This window comes from Mustelus asterias, chromosome 26 (genome assembly GCF_964213995.1).
Source record: "Mustelus asterias chromosome 26, sMusAst1.hap1.1, whole genome shotgun sequence".
In the NCBI taxonomy this organism is placed as follows: Eukaryota; Metazoa; Chordata; class Chondrichthyes; order Carcharhiniformes; family Triakidae; genus Mustelus; species Mustelus asterias.
Window position 1 is genome coordinate 37844504 of NC_135826.1, and position 12714 is coordinate 37857217.

The window sequence follows — 12714 nt, forward strand, 5'->3', positions numbered from 1 at the left end:
AACACACACCCGCAGACACACCCACACTCACTCACGCACACAGACCCACACTCACACACGCACACTCACACACACACTCACACACTCACACACACTCTCACACACACACTCTCACACGCACACTCACACACACTCCCACACACACACTCTCACACACACACTCTCACACACACACTCACACACGAGATCCTAACATCATAAACTTTATTCTGTTTATTTTTTCAGGACAATTCAAAATCTCTTTCCAAAAATTCCTGATCCTGTCAACAGTCTCGCTGTCAAATCCATGCGCAGTTCTGTTAATGTCAATGTAAGTTTCAATCTTCATTAAAGTAGGAGCTCGATTAGAGACATTTCCATAAAGATCGGAAGATTCTACCTGACCTTCACATCAAAGCTTTCCCTGGATGCAGCGCGAGGGTACCGGGACACTGCCCCAAACCGGAGACTGAAAACTAGCTGTACCTGTCCTGGGAGTGTTTAATGGGGGACAGTGTAGAGGGAGCTTTACTCTGTATCTAACCCCGTGCTGCACCTGTCCTGGGAGTGTTTGATGGGAGACAGTGTAGAGGGAGCTTTACTCTGTATCTAACCCCGTGCTGTACCTGTCCTGGGAGTGTTTGATGGGGGACAGTGTAGAGGGAGCTTTACTCTGTATCTAACCCCGTGCTGCACCTGTCCTGGGAGTGTTTGATGGGAGACAGTGTAGAGGGAGCTTTACTCTGTATCTAACCCCGTGCTGTACCTGTCCTGGGAGTGTTTGATGGGGGACAGTGTAGAGGGAGCTTTACTCTTTCTCTAACCCTGTGCTGTACCTGTCCTGGGAGTGTTTGATTGGGTCAGTGTCGAGGGAGATTTACTCTGTATCTAACCCCATGCTGTACCTGTCCTGGGAGTGTTTGGTGGGGACAGTGTAGAGAGAGCTTTACTCTGTATCTAACCCCGTGCTGTACCTGTCCTGGGGGTGTTTGATGGGGGACAGTGTAGAGGGAGCTTTACTCTTTCTCTAACCCTGTGCTGTACCTGTCCTGGGAGTGTTTGATTGGGTCAGTGTCGAGGGAGCCTTACTCTGTATCTTACCCCATGCTGTACTTGTCCTGGGAGTGTTTGATGGGGACAGTGTAGAGAGAGCTTTACTCTGTATCTAACCCCGTGCTGTACCTGGGAGTGTTTGATGGGACAGTGTAGAATGAGCTTTACTCTGTATCTAACCCCGTGCTGTACCTGTCCTGGGAGTGTTTTCTGGGGACAGTGTAGAGGGAGCTTTACTCAGTATCTAACCCCATGCTGTACTTGTGCTGGGAGTGTTTGATGGGGACAGTGTAGAGTTAGCTTTACTCCGTATCTAACCCCGTGCTGTACCTATCTTGGGAGCTTTTCTGGGGACAGTATAGATGAAGCTTTACTCTGTATCTAACCCCGTGCTGTACCTGTCCTGGGAGTGTTTGATGGGGGACAGTGCAGAGGGTGCTTTACTCTGTATCTAACCCCGTGCTGTACCTGTCCTGGGAGTGTTTGATGGGGGACAGTGCAGAGGGTGCTTTACTCTGTATCTAACCCCGTGCTGTACCTGTCCAGAGTGTCTGTGGCTGATTTACACCTGGTAGAGTCTTGTGTGTGTGTGTGTGTGTGAGGGTGTGTGTGTGAGGGTGTGTGTGTGAGTGTGTGTGTGAGGGTGTGTGAGTGAGCGTGTGTGAGTGTGTGTGAGTGTGTGTGAGTGTGAGTGTGTGTGTGTGTGTGTGTGTGAGTGTGTGTGTGTGTGAGTGTGTGTGTGTGTGAGTGTGTGTGAGGGTGTGTGTGTGAGTGTGAGTGTGAGTGTGTGTGTGTGTGAGTGTGTGTGTGTGTGAGTGTGTGTGTGTGTGAGTGTGTGTGAGGGTGTGTGTGTGAGTGTGAGTGTGTGTGAGTGTGAGTGTGTGAGTGTGTGTGTGTGAGTGTGAGTGTGTGTGAGTGTGAGTGTGAGTGTGTGTGAGTGTGAGTGTGAGTGTGTGTGAGTGTGAGTGTGAGTGTGTGTGAGTGTGAGTGTGTGTGAGTGTGAGTGTGTGTGTGTGTGAGTGTGAGTGTGTGTGAGTGTGTGTGTGTGTGAGTGTGAGTGTGAGTGTGTGAGTGTGAGTGTGTGTGAGTGTGAGTGTGAGTGTGTGTGTGTGTGAGTGTGAGTGTGTGTGTGCGAGTGTGAGTGTGAGTGTGAGTGTGTGTGAGTGTGAGTGTGTGTGTGCGAGTGTGTGTGTGTGCGAGTGTGTGTGTGAGTGTGTGTGTGTGTGAGTGTGTGTGTGTGTGAGTGTGTGTGTGTGTGTGAGTGTGTGTGTGTGTGTGCGAGTGTGTGTGTGTGTGAGTGTGAGTGTGTGTGTGTGTGTGAGTGTGTGTGTGTGCGAGTGTGAGTGTGTGTGAGTGTGTGAGTGTGTGTGAGTGTGTGAGTGTGTGTGAGTGTGAGTGTGTGTGTGTGTGTGAGTGTGTGTGAGTGTGTGAGTGTGTGTGAGTGTGAGTGTGTGTGAGTGTGTGTGTGAGTGTGTGAGTGTGAGTGTGTGTGTGTGAGTGTGAGTGTGTGTGTGTGAGTGTGAGCTGGGTCTGATCTGTTTTTCCTGGCTGTATGTTATTCTCTCTCTAGTCGAAGCTTTCTGGGTTATTTTGAAATTCTGTAGACAGATTCCACGCAGCACCATTGGTTCCTGCGTTTACAGAACTTTCCGGTTACTGGAGACAAGGCAGATTTCCTGAGTGCAAACATGTGGATATTGTTTCAAAAACTGGAAATGCTGGGGGCAGCTTCTGTGGAGAGAGGAACAGAGTCAACGTTTTGAGTCTGTGGGAATCTTCTTCAAATACAGACTGGAAACATTAACTCTGTTTCTCTCACCACAGACCTGCTGTGTTTTCTGTTCCAGCAGAGGCAGTATTTTTGCTTTAGTTTGCGTGTGTGATGTTCTAACTGTGCAATAATCGCTGTGCTGTTGTAATCTGGTTCTCATAGAGTCATAGAGGTTAACAGCATGGAAACAGGCCCTTCGGCCCAACTTGTCCATGCCGCCCTTTTTTAAAAAAACTCCTAAGCTAATCCCAATTGCCCGCATTTGGCCCATATCCCTCTATACCCATCGTACCCATGTAACTATCTAAATACTTTTTAAAAGATAAAATTGTACCTGCCTCTACTACTGCCTCTGGCAGCTCGTTCCAGACGCTCACCACCCTCTGTGTGAAAAAATTGCCCCTCTGGACACTTTTGCATCTCTCCCCTCTCACCTTAAACCTATGCCCTCTAGTTTTAGACTCCCCTACCTTTGGGAAAAGATATTGACTATCTACCTTGTCTATGCCCCTCATTATTTTATAGACCTCTATAAGGTCACCCCTCAGCCTCCTGCGCTCCAGAGAAAAAAGTCCCAGTCTATTCAGCCTCTCCTTATAACTCAAACCATCAAGTCCCGGTAACATCCTAGTAAATCTTTTCTGCAATCTTTCTAGTTTAATAATATCCTTTCTATAATAGGGTGACCAGAATTGCACACAGTATTCCAAGTGTGGCCTTACCAATGTCTTGTACAACTTCAACAAGACATCCCAACTCCTGTATTCAATGTTTTGATGAAACCAAGTATGCCGAATGCCTTCTTCACCACTCTCTCCACCTGTGACTCCACTTTCAAGGAGCTATGAACATGTACCCCCAGATCTGTTTGTTCTGTAACTCTCCCCAACGCCCTACCATTAATTGAGTTGGTCCTGCCCTGGTTCAATCTACCAAAATGCATCACCTCGCATTTGTCTAAATTAAATTCCATCTGCCATTCGTCAGCCCACTGGCCCAATTGATCAAGATCCCGCTGCAATTGGAGATAATCTTCCTCACTGTCCACCATGCCACCAATCTTGGTGTCATCTGCAAACTTACTGACCATGCCTCCTATATTCTCATCCTAATCATTAATATAAATGACAATAAATGGTTCTGTTTAATTCCTGCAGCATTGGGCAGGTTTTTCGGATGACCATGATGTTACAGATGTCCTTGTGGTCCTGGTTAATGTACAGAGTGATGCTAACAACCCTCTGTCCAGCCAGCACACTGAGGATGAAATGAAGTCAATGCTGGAGGAAGTGGACCTTTGCACCAATCGCAGTTCCTTTAGCTCTGAGAGCAATGCCACATTCGCATATAAACGGCAAATGGGGAGTCCTGTGGGAACAGAGGATGAATCCAGTGAGAGAGAATTGAAGGAGGATCTGCAGACTGAAGCGGTTAATAATGACAATTCATCTCTCTGTCAGCACATTTACTCTGGATCGGCTCTGAATCTTTGTGGGAATATGATGTCACTGCTGACTCTGTATGATCAGAACCTCACCGAGGAAGTGCCAGTGAAGGACCCGGCCGATTGAACCTCCAACTCACTCTGTGCCAATGTGGCCAAGGGACAGATTGCTCCTGTTTCTAAATTCCAGCCTTTCTCAGTTACTCATCTCATTGCCAGGAGACATTGTTCTGAATGTTACTGACCATTCACAAAGAGGGAAGCAGTGGGGGCAGAATTACCCGTCACAGTCTCACTGCCAGGATTGTACAGGTAACAGGAGAGGCATCACCAGCCCGTGCCCCCATTGATAATTAAATGCCACTCAAGGGCTTTGTTCCAGCGCTGCTCGGGTTTACCAGGCACTGGGAGAGAGCTGTGCCCACCAGCTTAACACTGACACGTGCTGCTCTGTGGGAAAGAAGGCTTGGATTTGCCTGTTTAATGGGTTTACAAAGTGTTAAACAGAATTAAAAGCACAGAAACAGGAAACTCTGCTCGGTGCTGCTTTACTCCCACCCCCTCGACTCCTTATCTCTCTATTCCTCTCTCCCTCATTGGTTTATCCAGTTTCCTTTTAAGCTAATCAACATTTTTCACCCAAACCACTCCCTGTGGGAGCGAGTTCCACATTCTCAGCACTCTCCCAGTAAAGTTTCTGTAAATTCCGCCTTTATTGATTATTATATTTATAATCTCCAGTTTTGAATAAAGTAAAATCTCTTCATTACATTTACCATAAAAATCCTTTCATCCTTTTAAAGATTTCAATCAAATCATCCTTCATTCTTCTCTTCTCAAGAGCAAAGAGGTCAGTGATGTTGCAGGAGAGGTTAACAGGTTATGCAGAGTGAAACAGGTTGAGGGGGTGAATTTTGAGCCATTCACACCAACAGGATTTTCCAGTCCCGCTGCGATGAATGGAGATTTGGCTGAGTGCCAAATTCTCCATCCTCGCTGGCAGTGTGTGAGAGAGCGTCAGATCCATTGATAAGTTCGTTTTTCGTGAGACTCTTCTGTCCCTGATACAAAGGCAAACACCAACTGTTGTCCAATTCAAAAGTTCTTCATTTGTCTTACATATGCAAGCTGGCAAACTTTTGCTACGTAACTTCCACTCAGTGCTGGGAGTCAGTTAGCAAAAGCCCCCCGAAGCAACAAGACTGACCCCTTTTATACAGTTTACAATCCCATCAGGTAGATGTGATTTCAAACAAGACTTAAACACACATCACCCGATTCAATCAAAAACGAGTAGTTACAGGAATTGCTGCATAAGAAAGAACATCCTATTAAAATACACATTTACTACTTACAACCCCCACCAATCAGAACATAAGCATAATGTCTTTAGGATATGCCATTTGTTAGCACAAAAGAGAACATTATCACGTACTCAGCTAGACTCGCACCCCAGCCGGGCTCAGCAAGCTGGAGCCTGTGGTTAACCTGTTTTGTCAGTTTGCTCCCATGAGCTGTTTCTCTGCCGTTCTTGCAAGCCCAATAGTTCACCTTGCCCTCTACAGTGGACATTAACTCTTTAATATCTCACCACCAACCCAAAAGCAAAGTGAAGCTGGTCTCAGGCAGGCGAGTGCCGAGGTCGGCGGGTTCGAAGGTCCACCTCGGTTCTCTGGGACTTTATTCCAGCTGTGTCATAAGATTTTAGGTGTTCTTGCACTCACCCCTCACACCCTACCTTCCCCCCCCCTTCTCGTGCCTACAAGCCAACTGGGTGGCCAACTCATGCCAGCCTCCGCACGCCACCCACCCACCATGGCCTCTTATAGCCACCCGCCAACTCATGCCAGTTCACCCAGTATCTACCCTGGGCAGATCTCAGGAATCAAATGATGATGAAATAAAATAAAATTCTAAAAATTAAATACAGATTTCACTGAACGGATTTGATAATAAATAATACACCTCTTTATTAAAGCCCATTCTAAAAAATGTCAAGGCTTAATCTGTTATAAAGCCAAACAAAGTCAGTCAGGAGAGCATGAGCAGTTGGGAGAGACAGAGTCAGAGAGAAAGTGGTTCTGCCATCCTGCAGAGTACAAAGAACAAAGAACAAAGAACAATACAGCACAGGAATAGGCCCTTCGGCCCTCCAAGCCCGCGCCGCTCCCCGGTCCAGGATTGAATCCTGAATCCAGGATCCCCGCCCAATTTAGTAGAGGAAAGAGAGGAGAGTAGGAGTGGATACATTGATTTATCCACTTTCACACTACATTAACGTGGAGGGTGTGGCAGAGATACTAAATGAATACTTTGCTTCTGTCTTTACCAGATTAGAAGGATGGGACAATGGCCCAGTTGAAAATCTGGGTGTTGAGTAACTGAGCAGTATAGCGATAAATAAAGAAGAGGGGCTAAAAAGGCTGGCAGCTCCCAGTAGGGAAGTCACCAGCGTCGGATGGGATGCATCCCAGATTGCTGAGAGAGATAAGGGAACAAGTTGTGGAGCTGTTGACAGAAATGTTCCAGGCTTCTCAACATAGGATTAGTCTCGGGGGATTGGAGGATTGCAGACGCAATGCCATTGGTTAAGAAAAGGGCAAAGGAAACTCGGACCTGTCAGCTTGACATCAATAGCGGGAAAACTGATGGAGGCAATAACACCGGATAAATAAGTTCATGTAGACAGTCAACATGGCTTTGTTAAGGATGGGTCATGTCTAAGAAATTTAACTGAGTTCTCTGACGAGGTGACACAGGCAGTGGATGAGGGGAGTGCCGTGGATGTTGCATATTCGGACTTTCAGAAAGCATTGGATACGGTGCCACATGGTGGATTGTTTGGCAAATTAGAAATGTTTGGGATCATGGGTCCTTGGCAGCATGGATTAGAAGTTGTCTCAGAGATAGAAGCAGAGGGTCGGTGTAGGGGAGGCGATGGCCTCGAGGTGTTATTGCGAGACTGTGAGGTGAATTTCAATGCAGCAAAATGTGAAGTAATGCATTTTGGTAGAAGAAACATGGGGAGACGATCCAGGCTCAATCCAGGTACAACTTTGAGAGGAGTACAGGAGCAGAGGGACCTCAGGGTTCAAGAGCATCATTCTCTGAAGGTGGCCGGGCAAGTTGAAACACTTGTTAAGAAAGCTGATAGGATCCTTGGCCTTATATATAGATGGAAGTCATGATGTGAAGATGCCGGCATTGGACTAGGGTAAACAAAGTAAGAAGTCTCACCACACCAGGTTAAAGTCCAACAGGTTTATTTGGTAGCAAAAGCCACTAGCTTTCGGAACAGGCTGTTTCTTCGTCAGGTGGGTGGGAGTTCTGATCACAAACAGGGCACAAAGACACAAACTCAATTTACATGAATAATGATTGGAATGTGAGTCTTTACAGTGAGTCTCACATTGGAATGTGAGTCTTTTTTAAGATTAGCTGTAAAGATTAGCTGAATGAGCTTCATTAATCGAGGGATTGAGTTTAGGAGTTGGGAGATAATGCTGCAGCTTTATAGGACCCTGGTTAGACCCCACTTGGAGTACTGCGCGCAGTTCTGGTCACCTCATTACAGGAAAGATGTTGAAGCCATTGAAAGGGTGCAGAGGAGATTTACAAGGATGTTGCCTGGATTGGGGGGCATGCCTTATGAGGATAGGTTGAGGGAGCTTGGTCTCTTCTCCCTGGAGAGACGAAGGATGAGAGGTGACCTGATAGAGGTTTACAAGATGTTGAGAGGTCTGGATAGGGTAGACTCTCAGAGGCTATTTCCAAGGGCTGAAATGGTTGCTACGAGAGGACACAGGTTTAAGGTGCTGGGGGGTAGGTACAGAGGAGATGTCAGGGGTAAGTTTTTCACTCAGAGGGTGGTGGGTGAGTGGAATCGGCTGACGTCGGTGGTGGTGGAGGCAAACTCGTTGGGGTCTTTTAAGAGACTTCTGGATGAGTACATGGGATTTAATGGGATTGAGGGCTATAGATAGGCCTAGAGGTGGGGATGTGATCGGCGCAACTTGTGGGCCGAAGGGCCTGTTTGTGCTGTGGCTTTCTATGTTCTATGTTCTATGTTCCTGGGAGAGGGGTGGAGGCGGATTCCATTGGAGGCTGCAAAAGAGAGCTGGATAGATATTTGAAAGTGATGAATTTAGAGGGTATGGAGATAGTGCAGACACGATGGGCCCAATGGCCTCCTTTGCTGTAAAATTCTATGATTCTATAATGGAGTTGTAGCTTTTTTAAAAATCTGGCATAAAGTTAAGATGAAAGTCTTTTAACTAAAAGATGAATGCCGAGTTCAATGATAGAATGTTTCGAGGAGTGTGAGTGAGGGCAGTGCAGTTGATGCAGTCGACATGGACTTCAGTAAGGCTTTTGACAAAGTCTCGCTTGAGAGACTTACCAAGATGCTAAGAGCCCACAGGGTCCAGGACAAGTTGGCAAATTGGATTCAAAATTGTTTTAGTGACAGGAGGCAGAGGGTGATGGTCGAAGGTTGTTTTTGTGACTGGAAGCCTTTGTCCAGTGGTAGAAACATAGAAACTTAGGAGCAGGAGGAGGCCATTTGGCCCTTCGAACCTGCTCCACCATTCATTACGATCATGGCTGATCTTCCAACTCCATTGCCTAATCCTGCTTTCTCCCCATAACCTTTGATCCCATTCACCCCAAGTGCTATATCCAGCCGCCTCTTGAATACATTCAATGTTTTGGCATCAACTACTTCCTCTGGTAATGAATTCCACAGACTCACCACTCTTTGGGTGAAGAAATGTCTCCTCACCTCCGTCCTAAATGGTCTACCCTGAATCCTCAAACTGTGACCCCTGGTTCTGGAGTCCCCCACCATCGGGAATATCCTCCCTGCATCTACCCTGTCTAGTCTTGTTAGAATTTTATAAGTCTCTGAGATCCCCCCTCATTCGTCTCAACTCCAGCAAAAACAATCCTAACCTGGTCAATCTCTCCTCATACATCAGTCCCGCCATCCCCGGAATCAGCCTGGTAAACCTTTGCTGCGCTCCCTCGAGAGCAAGAACATCCTTCCTCAGAAAAGGAGACCAAAACTGCACACAATACTCTTGGTGTGGCCTCACCAAGGCCCTGTATAATTGCAACAACACATCCCTGCTCCTGTACTCCTGCTCCTAGTTCTTATGTACTCAAAACCTCTTGCAATGAAGACCAACATGCCATCTGCGTGTGTTCCGCAGGGATCGGTGCTGGGTCCCTTGCTGTTTGTAGTGAACATTAATGATCTAGACAGGAATGTGGGTACGATCAGTAAGTTGGCAGATCACACAAAAATTGGTAGTGTGGTAAATAGCGAGGAGGAAAGGCTTAGGTTACAGGACGATATAGACAGGCTGGTCAGATGGGCAGACCAGTGGCAAATGGAATTTAACCCTGAAAAGTGCGAGGTGATACATTTTGAGAGGACTAACAAGACAAGGGAATACACAATGAACGGTAGGATGCTAGGACAGAGGACCAGAGGGACATCGGGGTGCATGTCCAAAGATCCCTGAAGGTAGTAGGACAGGGGGATAAGGTGGTTAAGAATGCATTATGGGATACTTGCCTTTATTAGCCGAGGAATAGAATATAAGAGCAGGGAGGTTATGATGGAACTGTGTAAAATGCAGCATGGTAGCACTTGGCACAGTGGTTAGCACTGCTGCCTCACAGCGCCGGGGACCCGGGTTCAATTCCAGCCTTGGGTCACTGTCTGTGTGCATTTTCTCCCCATCTCTGCGTGGGTTTCCTCCGGGGGCTCCGGTTTCCTCCCACAGTTCTAAGATGTGTAGGTTAGGGGGGGATTGGCCATGCTAAATGTTAGGTCACAGCTGGAGTACTGTGTGCAATTCTGGTTGCCACATTATAGGAAGGATGTGACTGCACTGGAGGGGGTGCAGAGGAGGTTCACCAGGATGCTGCCTGGGATGGAGGGTTTCAGCTATGTAGGGAGACTGGTTAGGCTGGGATTGTTTTCCCTGGAGCAGAGAAGGCTGAGGGGGACCCAATCGAGGTGTACAAAATTATGAGGGACATAGATAGATGAGGGAGGACAGGAAGAAATCTTTCCCCTCAGTTGAAGGGTCAATAACCAGGGGGCAGAGATTTAAGCTAGGGAGATTTAGGGGGGATTTGAGGAAAAACTTTTTCACCCAGAGGGTGGTGGGAATCTGGAACTCTCTGCCTGAAAGGGTGGTAGAGGCAGGAACCCTCACAACATTTAAGAAGCATTTAGATGTGCACTTGAAACGCCATTGCACACATGGCTACGGAGCAACTGCTGGAAAATGGGATGGGAATAGAAAGGTACTTGATAGCCAGCACTGACACGATGGGCCAAAGGGCCTCATTCTGTGCTGTAAAACTCTATGACTTTATGGTTCTAACTTCTATTCAAAGCTCATATCAAAGACAGTTGATCCTTTAATAGGCTCTTCCACCTTTAATTAAGCTGTGAATAACATCTTTCCCCTCTCCCCCACCACACATCCCATCCCTGCCACCCCCCCACTGGCATCATTGTATCTTTTGGAAATCAGCCAAACATTCATAAAGATTCCTTAGGGAAATATCATTGAAATTGCTATGATGTGGAGATGCCGGCGTTGGATTGGGGTGGGCACAGTAAGAAATCTCACAACATCAGGTTAAAGTCCAACAGGTTAAAATTGTTAAAATTAAAATTGCTAGAACATAGTTTTTTAAACTCCTGCAGACACTAACAGCTGAATTCTTTTTCAATTTTAAAGGGCTGGAGATTTAAATAACTTCAGATCATGGCAGTTAAACAGACAATATCCACACTTCAAGAGCCATTACCTATACCTGATAAATTTGTGACTCCCCCATTGTGAGTTATGGCCAATAATAGGATCTTTGGAACTTACTGCTGAGTTCAAAAGGCGCAGCTGAGTACAGGTTTCTCTTGGATGTGAATCACATCCCGCCCCCTTTCCCCTGCCAACAGAAAATTGGATCTGTTAGAAATGGGGTCGGGACTCCCGTACAAAGCCCCAAGCTCCATTTCTGAAGGTTTACTGAGTCTTCCCGAATCCAGGAGAATCCAGCCAGTGATGCCTCATCGGAATTTTCAGCTCCAAATCCATTCCTCCTCCTCTTTAATATTCGCACCCATCATCCCAAACTCACCCTGAATAAACACCGATTTATCATTGGGTTGAGGGGATGCTTTGGGTTTAAGCCAATGCCCCCACCCCCTCCACCGCCCGTGTGGGGCAAGAGTTATGATGTTAATTGATTTATAAGAAACGTTAATTCTCGGAAAGGGTGAATCATTTCAATTGGTTCAAAGTTTAAACGCAACTGAAAGTTGAAACAAAATAGTGAAACCAATCTCATTTCAGAAAATGGAATCAACGCTGTGGTTGACGCTTGTGGTCTGACCCAGTTAATGAATTAATCTGATCAGCAACTCGCTGTCCCAGTATCTCTGCCTCTTTCTCACTCAACCAGTTCCTCTCACCGCGTTTCTCTCCTTAACAAGAAAGAGAAAGAAAATAAGGCAATTATAAACCGATCAGTTTAATATCTGTTGTAGGAAAGTGATTGGAATTTATAATTCATGACAAAGTGACTGGGGGTCGATTAGAGAGAGACATCAGGGTTCTGTAAAGGTGATTCTTGCGAGAAGTAGCTGACGTGGCCAGGGGAATGTTAATGGAAAATAAAAACAGAAGCTGCTGGATAGGTCAGCAGGTCTGGCGGCATCTGTGGAGACACAGGGTGGGATTTTCCAGCCACGCTCGCCTCAAGACCGGAAAATCCTGCCCGAGGTCAAGGGATCTTTGCACGGTCCGTGTCCGGCCCGCTCCCATTCCCGAGGCGAGCGGGGTGGGAAAATTCCAGCTAGAGAAACAGAGTTAATGTTTTCAATCCATATTCCCCTTCTACAGAACAGGAGAAATGTGGTGAATTCTGTAGCTGGAGAGGGGGTGGAGCTGGGGGACAGGGATAGGTCGGGGCAAAGGAAAGATTGACAAAAATGTCAGGGACACCAGGCAAAGGAGGTGTGAATGGCGCCATGAAGGAGTAAAGAGTGTGAATAGTGGCAAAAAGGTAGGAGAGCAAAAACAGGAGAGGCCAGTGCTCAGTGGAAACTAAACGAGGGATATGTGGCCAGGGTGGGGAAGGGGAGGGGGGGTGAAAGGGGGAGGGGAGAGGGGAGAGGGAGAGGGGAGGGGGTTGGAGGGGAGCGGTTGTGTTAGGCAAGCCAAGGGCACCAAAAAAAAAGTTGGTGGGGCAAGTTCACAAGTCGAAAGTGCTTGAACTCAATGTGGGGGCTGCAATGCGTAAACTTTGAGTGGGGTTGGGGGGTTCCAGGGGAGGAAAGTCCTCCCCCCTACCCACCTTTCCCGCTGTCAGGTCCCTCGATCAGGCTCCAAGTGCCTCTGAATGAGGGACTCTACCCCTCAGGCCCCACAAACCCTCCCACACC